Source organism: Thermobia domestica, chromosome 8, assembly GCF_964235325.1.
Source record: "Thermobia domestica chromosome 8, izTheDome1.hap1.1, whole genome shotgun sequence".
NCBI classification, from domain to species: Eukaryota; Metazoa; Arthropoda; class Insecta; order Zygentoma; family Lepismatidae; genus Thermobia; species Thermobia domestica.
Window position 1 is genome coordinate 87,394,980 of NC_137461.1, and position 15,907 is coordinate 87,410,886.

General features: G+C 35.6%; 1 protein-coding gene across 2 annotated transcripts in view; it reads left to right on the forward strand.

The window, feature by feature from the left end:
- The first annotated feature begins 1,014 nt into the window (after positions 1 to 1,014).
- Positions 1,015 to 15,907, forward strand: part of Pp4-19C (protein phosphatase 19C) — a 49,959-nt gene continuing 35,066 nt past the window's right edge. Inside the window, exon 1 of one of the 2 annotated variants that reach the window (XM_081768701.1) lies at positions 1,015 to 1,392. The gene's annotated coding sequence lies outside the window, so the exon portion shown is untranslated. The remainder of the gene's footprint in view (positions 1,393 to 15,907) is intronic. The other variant, XM_081768702.1, reaches the window with a different exon arrangement.

Here is a 15,907-nt window from a genome sequence, read left to right on the forward strand (position 1 = left end):
AAATTAAAATATAAATAAAAATGGAAATATATGTTGATACTTTAATAAATTGTGTTTTTGATGAAGACCCTTTGTGGAACCAAGCTATTTCAGATTACCACAAGCGACACGTCGTGAATAAATTATGGGCAGATGTAAGCAAGAAACTTGGAATGGAAGGTATGTATATTTTTCTTTGTTTTGTGTTTAAAATATGAAGATTTAATTAAGACACGAACCACAAGTTTTTATTCAATTTATATTTCCTTTTTGTTTCTCAAATAATGATTTTACGAATACATGTAATTATTAACAAATATGTTTAAAATAGCGAAAACGTGTTTCTTTACTCATGGAGAAAATTTTATTAGAAAGTAGGTTGGTTCTGTAATCTAATTTTATTTAGTTAATTTATTTTAAAGTGAAAATAGTAGCGGTTACTACGGAAGCATAATAATAACGAGAGCAATATTCACTCTGTTTTTGCACACAAACGAAATTAATAGATATTACTATTATTAAGGCTCACAAGACATTAAGGTACGAATTTTCAAATAAAAATATTTCACATTAAAGCTTTGAAAGCAACATTGCAACTTGATTTGCATTCGCAAAACTTCGGATCTAGTCGAGGCACATGAATTCGCAGTTCGCGATCGCAATCTCATTCGGAAGCAATGGAGGCACGGCTTTTGGGCCTTATGCAAAGTTGTTTTGACATATTATTAGCGTCATACTAAAAGTCTGACTACTACAGGAAACATGTATTATAGTAGTTGAACTTTTTAGTATGGTACTAATCACGCTTCAGAACGACTTTGCGGCGCTTAATATTTTTGTTTTAGTCTACCGTACAGTACACATTGAGAAACGAAACTCACTTGTTTTTCATAGCTTAGTTTTACGGAACAAAATGAGAACCTCTTCTTGCTAATAGGCTTTTGCAGCCAAGACGGGTTCTCCTCTCCATCAGCAGCAATGAAGTGAAATGGGATTTTTGTCTTGCGGATTTAGGATTTCATAACGTTTCGAGCTGGCATCACTGCAGAAGGCCATGGTACATGGTTTTGGTAGTGAGGTGATGTAAATTGTGAAGAATGAATCAGAGTATTGAGTAATAAGTTTGAGTGTTCAGTCAGAAGAGTGTGTGTGAGACAAGTAGTGTCAGTGTTAAGATTATTTGCATCTGTATATCAATTTTAGGTACGTAAACGGAACTGAGTACTCAATAAGTGCAATTTGAAAAATCACGTATTATGGATATCCACGAAACTTTGAGTTACTAGTTTTGTTCTATTGGAAAAAGTTAACAGTGAAGCTCTCTTCAATTAATATAAAGTGATGTTATTACTCAGATAACATTTAAGAAGTCTTACCCTTCAATTGTGCGTACGGAAACCTCATTGTGTGAAGGTAATTACGTTTGTGCATAACTAGATTTTGATTTTTGTGTAACTGTTATAGTTGTTATCCTAGAACGAGTGACATAGTTTGTCCCCTGTTGCAGTTTATGATATAAATACGTTTCCAAATAAAAAACGTAAAGCTGCAACCAATTAATTGCCGTCAAATATGCTTTTGAAGGTAATAGTTAATTTATGTTGCGGCTAATTGAAATCAAAGCCGACCAATCACTGGATCATACTTATTAAGATAGGGTTAAATTCATCCCACTTTTTGAAAATCATTTTCCGCTCCGAGCATTGAGGTTATTTCGAAAACTTCTTAAAATTTATTCGCAAATTTCGAATTTTCAAGTTATTTTAACTTTTTATTGTTTTATATGATGTCTTACACAAATGACAGTAGAAAACTTGGCTTATCTTCCGCACATGGCATCCTCAAATGAGACACGCGTAAACCTGTTTTCAGCGTTCTATTGCTACTTACGTGTTATCGTAGTATAGAGTGCATACTCCTGTTCGATTCTTGGCGTTTCCTTTTCAGTTAATTACAAATATTTCTGATTTTCATGCTTCCTTTGCTCTTTCCTACATCCGTATGTATATAAGTATTACAGCGCAAAATTTGTACCCTCCAACTGTTAGTGTTGCAAACTACCCACTACTGAAAAATTACTAAAACTGAATCCGTACAGTTTTTTGTACGAACCATTCCATGTAAAATTAACTAAATTTTCAGGAATAAACCTTCGTCGTGAAGAATTTGATGCACATGTTCATGCACTACATTTTAACTCTGTACCCCAGGTTTCAGAGTTCAGAGTGGTAAAAAAATGGACAAATTTTAGGTTTTTTGTAGAATCTTGTTAGCTTCAATTTGGTTATATCTCCCGTAAATATTAAGCTACAGATTAAAAAAAAAACAGTACCATTTTGAAGAGGAAAGAATAGGCTACAAGATATGTCAGGAAAATTTATTTGAAAATCAGATGTCGCTTTCCGGGAAATCGGGAAAATTTTGGATGAGTGATATCTCAGGAAGTATCCATTTGATTTCCTTGAAATTGGGTACCAAGGTAGCTCCATGTGTCCGGCATAGTTGTGCCAAATGTCAATTTGGGCCAAAAGTGGGCATGGAGTCCACAATGATTTTCTTGTAACCATGTCGAGAGAGACGTCTAGGGTGCCAGTGTGGCAACTTACCAATTTGTTAGTCTGGTGAAGTAAGGTGTAACTGGCTTAACTGAGCAGTAATGTTTTTCTGTTGCAGTCTGTAATTCAATAGTCCTGTGGGGATCTTTGAAACATCCCATTCTATCTTTGGTGCAAATCCTGAAAGACAAGTTTCCCAATGTCAAAAATGTATTATTTCTCGGATGGATCTGCATCTCAGTACAAGAACCGGATAAGCTTCGTTAACATCTGTATGCATTCCCACGACTGTAGTGTGCCATGTGAATGGCATTTCTTTGCAACTGCACATGACAGGGGAGTGTTTGATGGTATTTGAGATGCACTGAAGAGGAATGCTGCAAAAACAAGCCTTCAAAGACTGTGCACAAATCAGATAGTGACTCCACTCCAATTGTACAGCTGGGCTACGAATGACAACAAGCATTCTGAAATTGTGTATGTGTCCTGCACAGAGGGGGAACATGAAGCGGAAGCCATCTTCTTAAAGGACAGATTTGATGCAGTTCGACAGATTCTTGGAACCCGTAAGTTTCACTCCGTGGTTCCTATATCTCAAAAAGAAAAGTCGCAATGAGGCAATATTCTTCGAAACCACACTTTAAGGAAGAGGTAGTAGTTTCAGCAGATAGCCCAGAAGCTGGCATTACCATTGACAGAATCAGGGGCTTTGTTACTCGCACCTACGGTGGCTTCTGGTGGCTTGCTTGTGTTTTGCAAGTCCCCGAGACAAGAGAAAGTAAAGTTGTGTTTTCTAAGACCTCATGGACAGCACTTTCCTTTGTATATCCAGATATACCAAATGTGCTCCCACTGGCTGCTTATAACATTATCTCTCTTGTTGATGCTATAACTGCATCTGGCCGTACATACACGCTCAGCAACAGAGAGATGGAAGAATCCAGTCGCTTGCTACAACGCAGGCACCACTGACTGGCTAAATATTTCTTACGCTTTAGTTCACCACTATTGACAAATTGGCAAGTTGTCACATTGATACCCCAGGTGTCTCTTCCGACATGGTCAAACGAAAATCATTGTAGACTCCAGGCTCATTCTTGGCCCAAGTTCACACTTGGCACACTTATGCCGGACATATGGGGTTACCTTACTACCCAATTTCAAGGAAATCAAATGGGTACTTTGAGATATCACAGATACAAAATATTCCCGGAAAATGATGCGATTTTCAAATAAGTGTTCATGGCATAGCTTGAAGTCTATTCTTTTCTCTTCAGAATTATATATATATTTTTCTCTAGCTTAATTTTTACCGGAGATGTGACCGATTAAAGCTAACAAGATTATACAAAAATCGTAAAATTTGTCCATTTTTTACTATCGTGTAGTCTGAAACTACAAGGAAATACAGCGCTGCAATTTGGTGCATGATCATCTCTCATAGGGGTCTATATGAACACCAAATTTCATCGAAATCAGCCACCGTGAGGTTTTGTGCTTAGTTGATTTCATATGGAATGACCCGTACATAATTCGTTCATTAGTGATTCGCTCAAGGTTGCGATGAACCAGTTCCTCAGCAACGTAACGGGTTAGTAATCATGGTGGTTCTTGCTGTCATTCTGTAATGGCGGTACGGTACTAACTACGGCATTTTAAACATTGTTTTTTCGACGTAACGAAAAATTTATTAGTATTATCTTAATTTCCACTCTTAGCATAGTCCTAAATTAACCCTTTTAAGTTTTTTCGGTCGTTTTCGACCGATATTGTAGTGTCTTAAAGATTCGATTAAAAGAGAACTAAGAATGCTATTTAGTTCCGGTTTTTTCTATTTTCCAAGAGAGGAGGCGTTCAAGAAAGCCTTGGAAGGGTCTATACGCTTCCGAGCGTCAGAATATAGGGGGTATGACGTCATCAATTTACAAATTCCCTTTTTTTAATGAGGTCTAACTTCAACATTTTTTGGTGAGCTTCTCTTTAATCCTAGAATCCTAACATTTTCTCCAAACAATCAGTGGACCAATTAGTTTTTATGAGGATTTTTTCGGAACTCTTCGTCAACATAGAAAAGGGGTTCAGAGGGACAAAAGGGTAAAAAAGGGATATTTTTGACCAAAAATCCCACTTTCGCGATTCTTGCTCCGCTCGGCTACATGATAGGGCCATTTGAGTAGTACTTTCTGAAAGCCTACTCGATTCTGAAGAGAACGACGTATGAATCATCATCCTACGATAATTAGAGACGTGTCAGGAAATTTTTGAAGTTTGTATAGCATCCTTGGGAAATTTAGGAAATATTCGCAGAAGAGGAAAAGAGTGATTCCATTTCAGATCGTCCAGGGTGGTCCACACGACCATCTCAGATTTAGTTTATTTTTTTAAATAAGAAACTACATACAAAATTATTAGACCCATATTTTTTCTTTTTGCTGAAAAAAATTTTTTCTTCGATGTACGGCCTTCCAAAATGGCTGCCCTCCTCTCGGATTGCTCGAAAAACTGAAAAACATGTCAAATTAAAAATTTTATTGTAGAGAAACGAGTGTACTTAGTAACATAATCGCAATAGCAGGAAGAGTATAAAGTTGTATGTTTCGTTGGAGGGCCAAAATTCGTATATTGGTCCAATAGGAATCGCTCAATTCACTCGCAATGTTGCCAACTTTGGTGAAAGTTTTGCTAACTTCAAACATTCTTTTTTTTTTTTTTTTTTGTCCTCACGAGCAATATCAACCATCTGCTTCTAGCATCGGAATCTACTCCATAAGGTCTCTTGAAAATGTAAAGGACTTACGTTTCTGATTATTACATCCCACGTTATAGCATGATGAAAAGCAGAAAATTTCATTAAGACGCCATATTTGGACGCCATTTTCTCAAAAACTGCACCTTTTAAAAAATCTGATTTTTTTTACATGTATTGGAGAAGTACCTAAGTATTTAATATCCGTTAACCGTTTATGCGGCTGCAGCCCCTAACTTTCGCAATTAATTATTGATATTTCGATTTTTGTACTTGAAATGTAAATATTTCCTATGGACATTTAGATCCTATACACAAGGCGAATTTTGAGAGATGAATCCTGACATCAAATCCAGTAGAAAAGTTCCTATAAAGATGAGTCGAATTCCGCTTCGTTTTCGAGTTACAGGGTTTCCAACTCGGGACCCAAAATCGGCCTGAGACAATAGAAAATAAAATATATATTTCGCGTTAAGTCAGAAACTGTGTGTTAAAGCTTTGCTAAAGTTCAGAAAGTTGATTTGTATCAATATGATTTTTATGTGCATAGCAATTCGGTTGGCAGTGTTGCCAACTTGATAGAACTTTTATTTGTTTCCAAATGACACTACGTGGATTTTATTTGATATTTGGTATTTATTAATGATTGTAAATATCACATGAAGCACAAAGGTTTTATCTCGTGCGTTATTGATAGTTTGTGTGATTCGTGTCATGAACATCATCCTAGTGTTCTCTGCAACCATGAAAATTGTTTTCACTGATAGCATGACATCGTAGTGCACTAAATACAGTGTTTGTGTGAATAACAATGGGGAAGTCCTATTACAGTAAGAACCGTATTAAATGTGTTGATTATACTAAAAGTCATAAGAGGATTGTGCACAGAAAGAATTCTAGACAACAATTTTATCTTGCGGTAAAATATATGGATTGCGTACAGTGTGTCTGCCCAAACGTACCATTAGGGAAAGATGATTATTTGTGTCCTGTTTACAACGCAATTTGAAACGCAGTATGAAAAGTTTTGAGAGGTGAATCCTTCACCGATAGCGGCCGATTTAATGGCGACACATTGATGTTTAGCATGTTAACTGTCTGGTTAATGGTTTCAAATCTACATTCACAGGAACAAATTCTTTATCTTGCTGGTGCATAATTTCATATTTACACCTTCTTCCGTGGTCACCAATATCTCGTATATATATTCACGTTGTGCACGGTAAATATTTAAAGCACCCTTTACACAAATAACCATCCTTTCCTAATACTACGTTTTGGCAGACGCGCTGTACGCAATACATATATTTTACCGCAAGATGAAATTTTTGTCAAGGAATTCTTTCTGTAAACAATCAGTCTTATGCCTTTCAGAATGATCAACACATTTAATATGGTCCTTACTGTAATAGAACTTCCCCATTGTTATTCACACAAACACTGTAATTAATGCACTACAATGTCATGTTACCAGTGAAAACAATTTTCATGGTTCCAGTGAACACTAGGATGATGTTCACGACTCCGAACCACATAATAAAATGTTTTGTGGTTACTTCTTGAACAAGTTCGAACTTGATGCGTCGAGTTGCGAGAGATTTTGCAATAATAAAAAATAAATTTTATTCTTGTTGTTGTTGTTGTTCTTCTTCTTATTATTATTATTATTATGACAACTTACACAGACGTAGTTTTTATTCGACATTTTGGTTTTACTAATGACGGCAAACATCAGGTGAAATTCACACTTAATGTTGAAATCTATTAATAACGCACGAGATAAAACCTTTTAATGAAATACATGTAAGTTTTCGAAAACTGTGATGATGTGGGGAAAATTGTGTGCTTCATGTGATGTTTACAATCATTAATAAATACCAAATATCAAATAAAATCCACGTAGTGTCATTTGGAAACAAATAAAAGTTCTATCAAGTTGGCAACACTGCCAACCGAATTGCCACGCACATAAAAATCATATTGGTGCAAATCAACTTTCTGAACTTTAGCAAAGCTTTAACACACAGTTTCTGACAACGCGAAATATATATTTTATTTTCTATTGTCTCAGGCCGATTTTGGGTCCCGAGTTGGAAACCCTGTAACTCGAAAAGAAGCGGAATTTGACTCATCTTTATAGGAACTTTTCTACTGGATTTGATGTCAGGATTCATCTCTCAAAATTTTCGTACTCCTTTTCAATTCGCCTTGTGTATAGGATCTAAATGTCCATAGGAAATATTTACATTTCAAGTACAAAAATCGAAATTTCAATAATTAATTGCGAAAGTTAGGGGCTGCAGCCGCATGAACGGTTAACGGATGTTAAATACTTAAGTACTTCTCCAATACATGTAAAAAAAAAAGTCAGATTTTTAAAAGGTGGTTTTTTTGAGAAAATGGCGTCTTAATGAAATTTTCTGCTTTTCATCATGCTATAACGTGGGAGGTAATAAGCATAAACGTAAGTCCTTTACATTTTCAAGTGACCTTATGGAGTAGATTTCGATGCTAGAAGCAGATGGTTGATATTGCTCGTGAGGACAAAAAAAAAAAAAAAAAAAAAAATGTTTGAAGTTAGCAAAACTTTCACCAAAGTTGGCAACATTGCGAGTGAATTGAGCGATTCCTATTGGACCAATATACGAATTTTCGCCCTCCAACGAAACATACAACTTTATACTCTTCCTGCTATTGCGATTATGTTACTAAGTACACTCGTTTCTCTACAATAAAATTTTTAATTTGACATGTTTTTCAGTTTTTCGAGCAATCCGAGAGGAGGGCAGCCATTTTGGAAGGCTGTATATCGAAGAAAAAAATTTTTTCAGCAAAAAGAAAAAATACGGGTCTAATAGTATTGCATGTAGATCCCATATATAAAAAATAAATGAAATCTGAGACTATGATGGGGACCAATTCTGGTTTGCCTGGACGATTTGAAATGGAATCGGTCAAAATATTTTTTCCGCCCTTAGTATTGAAGATAGGAGATTGGTATTTGGCACAAGTAATTAGTACCATAAGTAATATTTTTAAAGGGATTTCCAGATCTCTGTGTTAACCCTGGGCCGCGCCAGGGGGCCCCAAAACAGGGAAAAGGGATTTTTTCTGGAAAAATCCCTATTTATTCAATTTTTCCGTCCTTAGGGACGTCCGAGGGACATGAGGGTAATACAATCTGGAAGCCTGCTCTATTCTGAAGAGAATGGTGCATGAATCGTGATCTTACGATAATTAGGGACGTGTCAAGAAATTTTTGAAATTTATATAGGGTATTCTGTGACCTTCTGGGAATATTCGCAGAAGAGGAAAATATATTTCCCGTCCTTAGTATTGAAGATATGAAATTGGTATTTGGCATAAGCAATTAGTACGCTACGTAGTATTTTCGAAAGTGATTTCTGGATCTCTATGTTTACCCAGGGCCGCGCCAAAGGGCTCCGAACCGGGGGAAAAAGGATTTTTCTGCAAAAATCCCTATTTTCCTCAATTTTTCCCTCCTTAGGGATGTCCGAGGGACATGAGGGTGATACCATCTGAAAGGCTACTCCATTCTGAATAAAACGACGTATGAACCATAATTTTACGATCATTAGAGGCGTGTCAGAATTTTTTTTAAATTTGTAGGGTGCATGTTAGGGAAATTTTGGGCGTTTTTTGATGCTCTCTCAACATGGGTAAAAATTTTTTCCGTCCTTACTATTCAAGGCAGGAAATTCGAATTTGTCACAAGTAATTAGTACACTACGTAGTATTTTTCCAAATTTTTGGAGGTTTGAGCGCAGACCCGGTAGAGCCTCAGGGGGCCCCAAACTTTGAAATTTTTTTTTTTCGGTAAAAAAAAAATCCCGATTTCCCTCAAATAATTCTCTTCTGGCATATTATAGGGACATGTAAGTGGTACCGTTTGAAAGGCTGTTCAATTGTGAGAAAAACGAGGTATAAACCATGATCCTAGGATAAATAGGAATGACACTGTCGCTGCTTATCTGAGACTCAAGAAAAACGCCGAAAAAGGCAAGAATTTAAAAAGGGTTAATGAATGTTTCATATATTCAGTGTTTTAATAAACGAAAGTATTACACTAGGAATCGCCATATTTCCCTACTTCAGCAAGTTCTAGAACAAAAATTGATAAAAACCTAAGACTAACCGTTAATTGGAATTCTCGTAGCAGAAGCAAATGAAATAATACATGTAATTTTATTCACTTCAAAGAGTTAAATCCCTACTAACCCCCCATTACTATTTACTATTTTATGAAAAACTGTAAAAAATATATTTAAAAAAATAGTACATACCTAACAAAATGATACAATTGAATACAGTTCAGCTGCATACCTCATAAATATTACATACTTTTTACGTACACTGCCATCACTACAAAAATTTTCTTTTCCATGAGTAATAAGCAAACTGAAAAAAAAAAAAAAAAAAAAAGCTTTCAGAACCATGTGTCAAACGTGTATCAGGGTTGTGAAGAACCCAGGTTTATTTAAAAAAAAAAAAAGCCCAGTGGGTTTTGTTGGGTAAAATTTAGTTTTATTGGGTAATATTGGGTTTTATTAAATTTTGTACGTATATTTAAAGCGGCGTTTCCCAACCTTTTTCAACTTACGGCACACTACGGTTGTAACTTGAATTCTCGCGGCACACCTAGACATTATTATTTGAAAATATAAAATATCGTGGTATTTTTTTCTGTGATTACTGATCTGGGAAGAAAGCTCGATCACTGGTTTTCACCCGTGGTATATCATTATGCTTATATTTCATTCTAATTTAAAAATTGAAAATAATTGCAGTGAGATAAAAGACTCTGATTTTTAAAAATACACTTTCTTTTTCGAAAACTGTACTTAGCGTTTACTAAGAAGGAAGATTACTAAATAGCAAACGAACAAGCAAATCTCTTTTACTTTTAAATCACAAATGTGGGTAATTTGTATGCATGTTTGCTTTGTCGAAAGGATTGAATATTTTAAAATTTCAAGTTACGAAATAGCCTGCAACAATAAAGAAGCAATAATGGTCATAACAATGATAAATACTGTTTTCAACATTAAAAATGAACAGAAAAGTAACACGGTATGAAATATAAAATTGTAGATTCGTAGTAGAGGTTCATAGTAATGTGAAATACAAATATACATTTTTCCTTATGTCTTGCAATATGATTGCTATAGAGTTAATAATTTTGTTTCTATTTCCTCGCGGTACACCAGCGGCCCATTCACGGCACACCAATGTGCCGCAGCACACCGGTTGGGAAACGCTGATTTAAAGCCATATTCCTACTTAATATGCCATTTAAGCATATATGTTCTACTGTACACACGAAGCTATGAAATTCCCTTGTGAGACTGCGTCTTGCGCGAGTTCCTAATTCGATCCCAGCTCCCGCCAAGTGCGTTTTGTGGTGGACAAACATTGTGTGCATGGGTTTCTCGGGCTGGTTTCGTCATACCACCATTATTATCCATATAATCACATTCTCCCTTAGCCGTGGTACATAATCATGAGATATTGAACTAAGCTTAGAAATAACTAATAATAATAATAATAATAATAATAATAATAATAATAATAATAATAATAATGCCCAAGGAATCCGTGAAGTCCCATACGCGTTTCGTAAGATACACTTTGCACCATTGACACTCGCTTATATTTCGATTTCTAGAAAGAAGGAAGTACACAATTTTCTAGAGTAACAAACAGGTCGATAGTTTTACGTAGTACAAAATAGGAATAAAATCCCCTCTTACACTTATGATTCAAATCCCTAAGCCAGCCGTCCTTAATTTCAGTTAAAATACGCAGGGCAAATACTGGGATAGTACCTCAAGTTCAGGAGCCAGAGTTAAAAAATGACTTTATTGAATGGATGTTGTTTTTCTCGATATTTTTTTTAAAGAACTGAAATGTTGGAAATGGATTTTTTTTTTCTCGTTTTCAGTTGCCAGTTTGGTTTCTTACAATATATTTTACGATTAAAGGGGTTTTGTAGTATACAATAATTGTACTGTGTTTCATATACTCCATCAGATACGCAAGACGAATTAGAGAGTTCCACGATCTGATTGCCGTTAGTGTTGAGAATATAGAGGTGTATCTTTAGTAATTTCCTTTTTCAAGTGAAGCGTTCTCGATTTGTAATTAACTGCCACATGGAGAAAGACATTTTATCTCTTTATATTAATACCCAAGTATATAACAAAAACAAAGGAAATATAGCTGCATTACTTTTGATTCCATACTAGCTGAAGTGCCCGTTCTTTGTTCGGAGAGAATTAGGCCCAAAGGAAAATATTTGAGCCTCGTTTGCCCCTTAGAATATGCATATCAATGAAAGTGTAGTAAGATATTCTATTTCTGGCATGAATTTTTAACCTTTTTTCCGTCGGAAAGTTACCTTCCCCTTCTCTTACGCCCTTTAAGGGAAGTTACATAATAATATCCCAGCTAGAGGTAGGTACTAAATATCTTCTAAAACTCATTTCATTTGTTTAAGCATTTCCCGTAACGCGATCAAAAACAACAGACAACATCTCTTTCAATGTAAACAAAGGAATCATGGAAAATCACCCCTCCACTTAAAACGAAAATTTTCAGAAATACTACAACACATGCCAGCTTATTTATTTATTATTGTTATTATTTTTTTAACATGAATTTTGAACTTCCTCTACTCCTTCTCCTAGGATGCGCCCTTGAATCAAAGTAATATAAAAATCCCAGCTCAGGGTAGGAACTAACTACATCTTTATGTTCAAAAATTCATTTCAAACTGCTTAACCGTTTCCCCGTGTGATGCGATCAGAAACAACAGGTAAAATCGCTTTCAAATTATAGAAAATGCTTCCCTTTCCCACTTAAAATGGAAACTCTCAAAAGTACTGGAACACGGGTCCACTTACTTTTAGTGGGAAGTTTACATAAAAAAAAGTCATCTTCCTAACTTGACAGAATCGAGAGATACTAAGATTTTCGCATAGATTTTTATCATCCGCTCCCCCCATTTTAATAAAAGTAACCTGATTAAACACCTAGTTCGAAGTACGTGATAGCTGCATCAAAAAATTCATTTCAAACCGTTCAACCGTTTTCCCGTGTTGCGGGCACAAACAAAATTCTTTTCATTTTTATATTTAGGTATAAGAGATTACAGTTGAACAGTATTAGAGCGAATTTGATCGAGCGCAAATAAAATTCATTATGAATGACTCCCAAACTTTTTTTGCTATCAATGGTGTTCTGTTCTGGTTGTAAATATACATATGTAAAGCCAATTTTGAATCTAGGCATACACTACGAAGTACGATTAAAAGAAAATAATTATAGTCATATTACGATTAATATTTCAATCCAAGTTTTTGAGGTGGGCTTTTTTGGGTTTTATTGTGGGTTTTACCCAATAAAACCCATGGGCTGGGAAAAATTCCAACAACCCTGGCGTGTATGCTCCACTATCAGGATCTACGAAATTACATGAGTGATTCACAGTTAAATGAGTCTACTTACCATCGTCCAACCTAGAGTAATCTCTCCAGCAATCTGTTACATCAACTAAATTCCTATTCACATATCTCGATATTACATCAGGGTAATTCTTAGCATTTCGCTCATTATCCGGACACTCACGAACGAAAATATCACCAGTTTCTCGGCAAATTCCACCAGTCACCGAAATAGCCCCCACCTTTCTTAACTGTTCAACATTATATTTTTTACGATCGAAGAGAGCATCAACTTCAACAGTTAACGATAGTCCCCCAATTAGACATACAGAATGTCTTACAATCGCTTTCAAACATACGTCTCCACAGTAAGTCAGCCAGTCACAAACACATTCTGAACTTAACTTTGACGTAAAGGAGTAGCCAGTAATAAGTAATATTTTCCTAACACCACTGACAAACATATAACAAATCAACAATATTTGTCGTACCTGTAGCCTTGAGCGGCTCAAAAAAAAAAGTGCCACTTCTCATAGAATCTTGCTTTAAATACAATGAACACTTTCTATTGTAACCAGGGTTGGCTGGTTTAAACCAGCTGTTTTTTTTTAAAAAAAACCAACTGGTTTAAACCAAAAAACAAAAAATGTTCGTAAAAGTGTAAGTGTTTGTAAAATCTTGATGAACACACATTTGTGGGTTATCACGTTTCACTCCCGTATATTATTCGTATTATATTCAGACCTAAATTCCCCATTCATTACTCAAAAAGATTGTACTACAAAAGCAACTTTTTTATATATATAAGTGTATAAATGTTTATTTTGTGATTTTTTGTAGTTATTATTGTTATGTAATTGCAATCGAAGAAAAATTCTAAATATTGTTTCGTTTCAATGTTTACTATTGATAAAATACATCGAAAATGCCGTACTTTTGTGTGTGGGGGGGGGGTCATACAGACCTCACGAGAGGCATTTAGTGAAATAAGTATCTTTGGTATATATTTATGTATAAATGAGTCTGAGCCAAAGTGGACTCAAATAATTCGTATCTTTATTCACTTTTCTTATTGATATGCAGATTAAGTCGGTGTATTTCTTTAATTTGGACCAATAAAAGTCGTTATTAACTAACTTGAACTAAATTAGTTCTTCTGTACTCCGTAGTACTTTGAAATTGTTCATATGTAATTCTGTGTAATGGTTTCACTTGTGCAACTGTTTATCCTTTTGTCCTTCTGAAATGACTCTTGACAGTTATATTAAGAAGCATGTAAAGATCAGTACAACGTTTTTATATATATATATATATATATATATATCAGGATTTCTTCGTGAGTGAGTCGGCAACGTATCGCATTTGTGGCCATTTAGTCCTGGTTCCGAGTTCAAATGGAGGACAATTTCTCTCGGATGTATCTCGAGAAGCGGTTTTTATTACGGGTTTAAGCTTATGTGACCCCTTCCAGCATAACTCGGTTGTCGCATAATAACATCAAGGCGAAACAAACTTATTTCTGTCCATATATGATATGAATATATAGAGCAAATTATTTAAACCATAAAAACCTGGTTTAAATAAAAAAAACCTGGTTTAAACCATAAAAACCTGGTTTATTTGTTTTTTTAATAAAAACCATGGTTTTTGCCAACCCTGATTGTAACAAATATAATACTTCCAGTCGTTCTCGTCGAAAGGTAGAAAGTAACTTATATTCTTTCTCGCACGAAATACAAGTCTTACTTAATTTCAGTATGCCTACGCTAAAACAGATTTTGTAAAAATTCTCTTCTGTATTGCAGACTTCACTTAGTTTAAATAAATTTAGAGGGACATTCGTCAGAAAATAAACCATCAAATATAACATTCGCCTTTAAAGAAATTCAGATCTCAAACATGACACTCAACTGCGCGCCTCATTTCACTCTCATCACACACACCAACCAACGATTACTAAAAGGTACAAGTTGACAGAAAAAATCGTATGACCCCTCTATTCCGTGCTCGGTTATCCGTACTTCTGCCTATGCTTATTTGTAGGTATAGCTTTGTATTAATAACAGATACTTATAGTCAAATCTGGAACTCCTAATTTTTGGTATGTAATAAAACCATGCAGACCTGTTATAGGGAGTTTTTATTAGGTTCCCCACCAGAGAAATATACCTGTGAAGTACGCACTTTTGTCACTCTTCTAGATTTTTAATGATTTATGTATAATATATATGGCAACATTGCTATCCATGTTCATTTGTTTTCTGCTTGGTAAGTGTTATTTGCAATAAAGTTGGAGTAATCAGCAATGTGTGATCAAAGTCCATATAGCTTTGAACAAAGATTAGTTGTTGCGGTTTGGCTTCACGAAAGGCGTTACACAGGTGACACCATGGAAAGTGTTAAAGTAAAATTTACATACCGCTTTGGTATTAATCTACCAAGAAAAGCAACAATGTTGGGCTGGGAAAAACTTGCATATGCTACGGGCAGTGTGAAAGACCTTCCCCGAGGCGGTCGACTGATAAGACTGAGGGAAACAGTCCGTGAAGAGGAAGCATCAGTGCAGCAGTCGCCTTAAAAAAAAACACGTGAAAGGTCTTCGAAACTTGGTATTCCTCGGACCACCATGATGAGGCACATGAAAGATCTAAAATTAAAGATTTACCGTCCAACGCATGTGAATGAACTGAGTGACACCGACGTGGATGCGCGGAAAGAGGCATGCCGAACTCTCCTTAAGAGTCAGCGGGACTCAAGTGACCTTGACAAATCGAAGGTACCAGCCTTCCTCAGTTTCTTCTTGCAATGCAAAGTGTTTCCTTATTTTGGCAACAAATGGGGTTGTTGCTGAAATGCCGTCAAAGCAAATGGCACCCCTCCTTTTCCTTCGTTTTACCCTGCATGTGGTCAAAGTTGGACAGCGCAGAAGGGGGATGGTTACGGCTGTAAATGGGACAGAAGAGTGAAATTCTTTTCTTTTGCCTAAAAGAGAAACAGAACTGAAGAAAAAAATAAATAAGAGGGACCAACATGATATCAGCCCCTTGTCTAGAGAGCCACTCAAATATCTACAACGGTCACAAACATATCACAGAGAACTAAAGCACTTGTCGCCTGTCTCTTTCTCAAAGGATTCTACCTATGGTAAATAACAGAATAGTGCG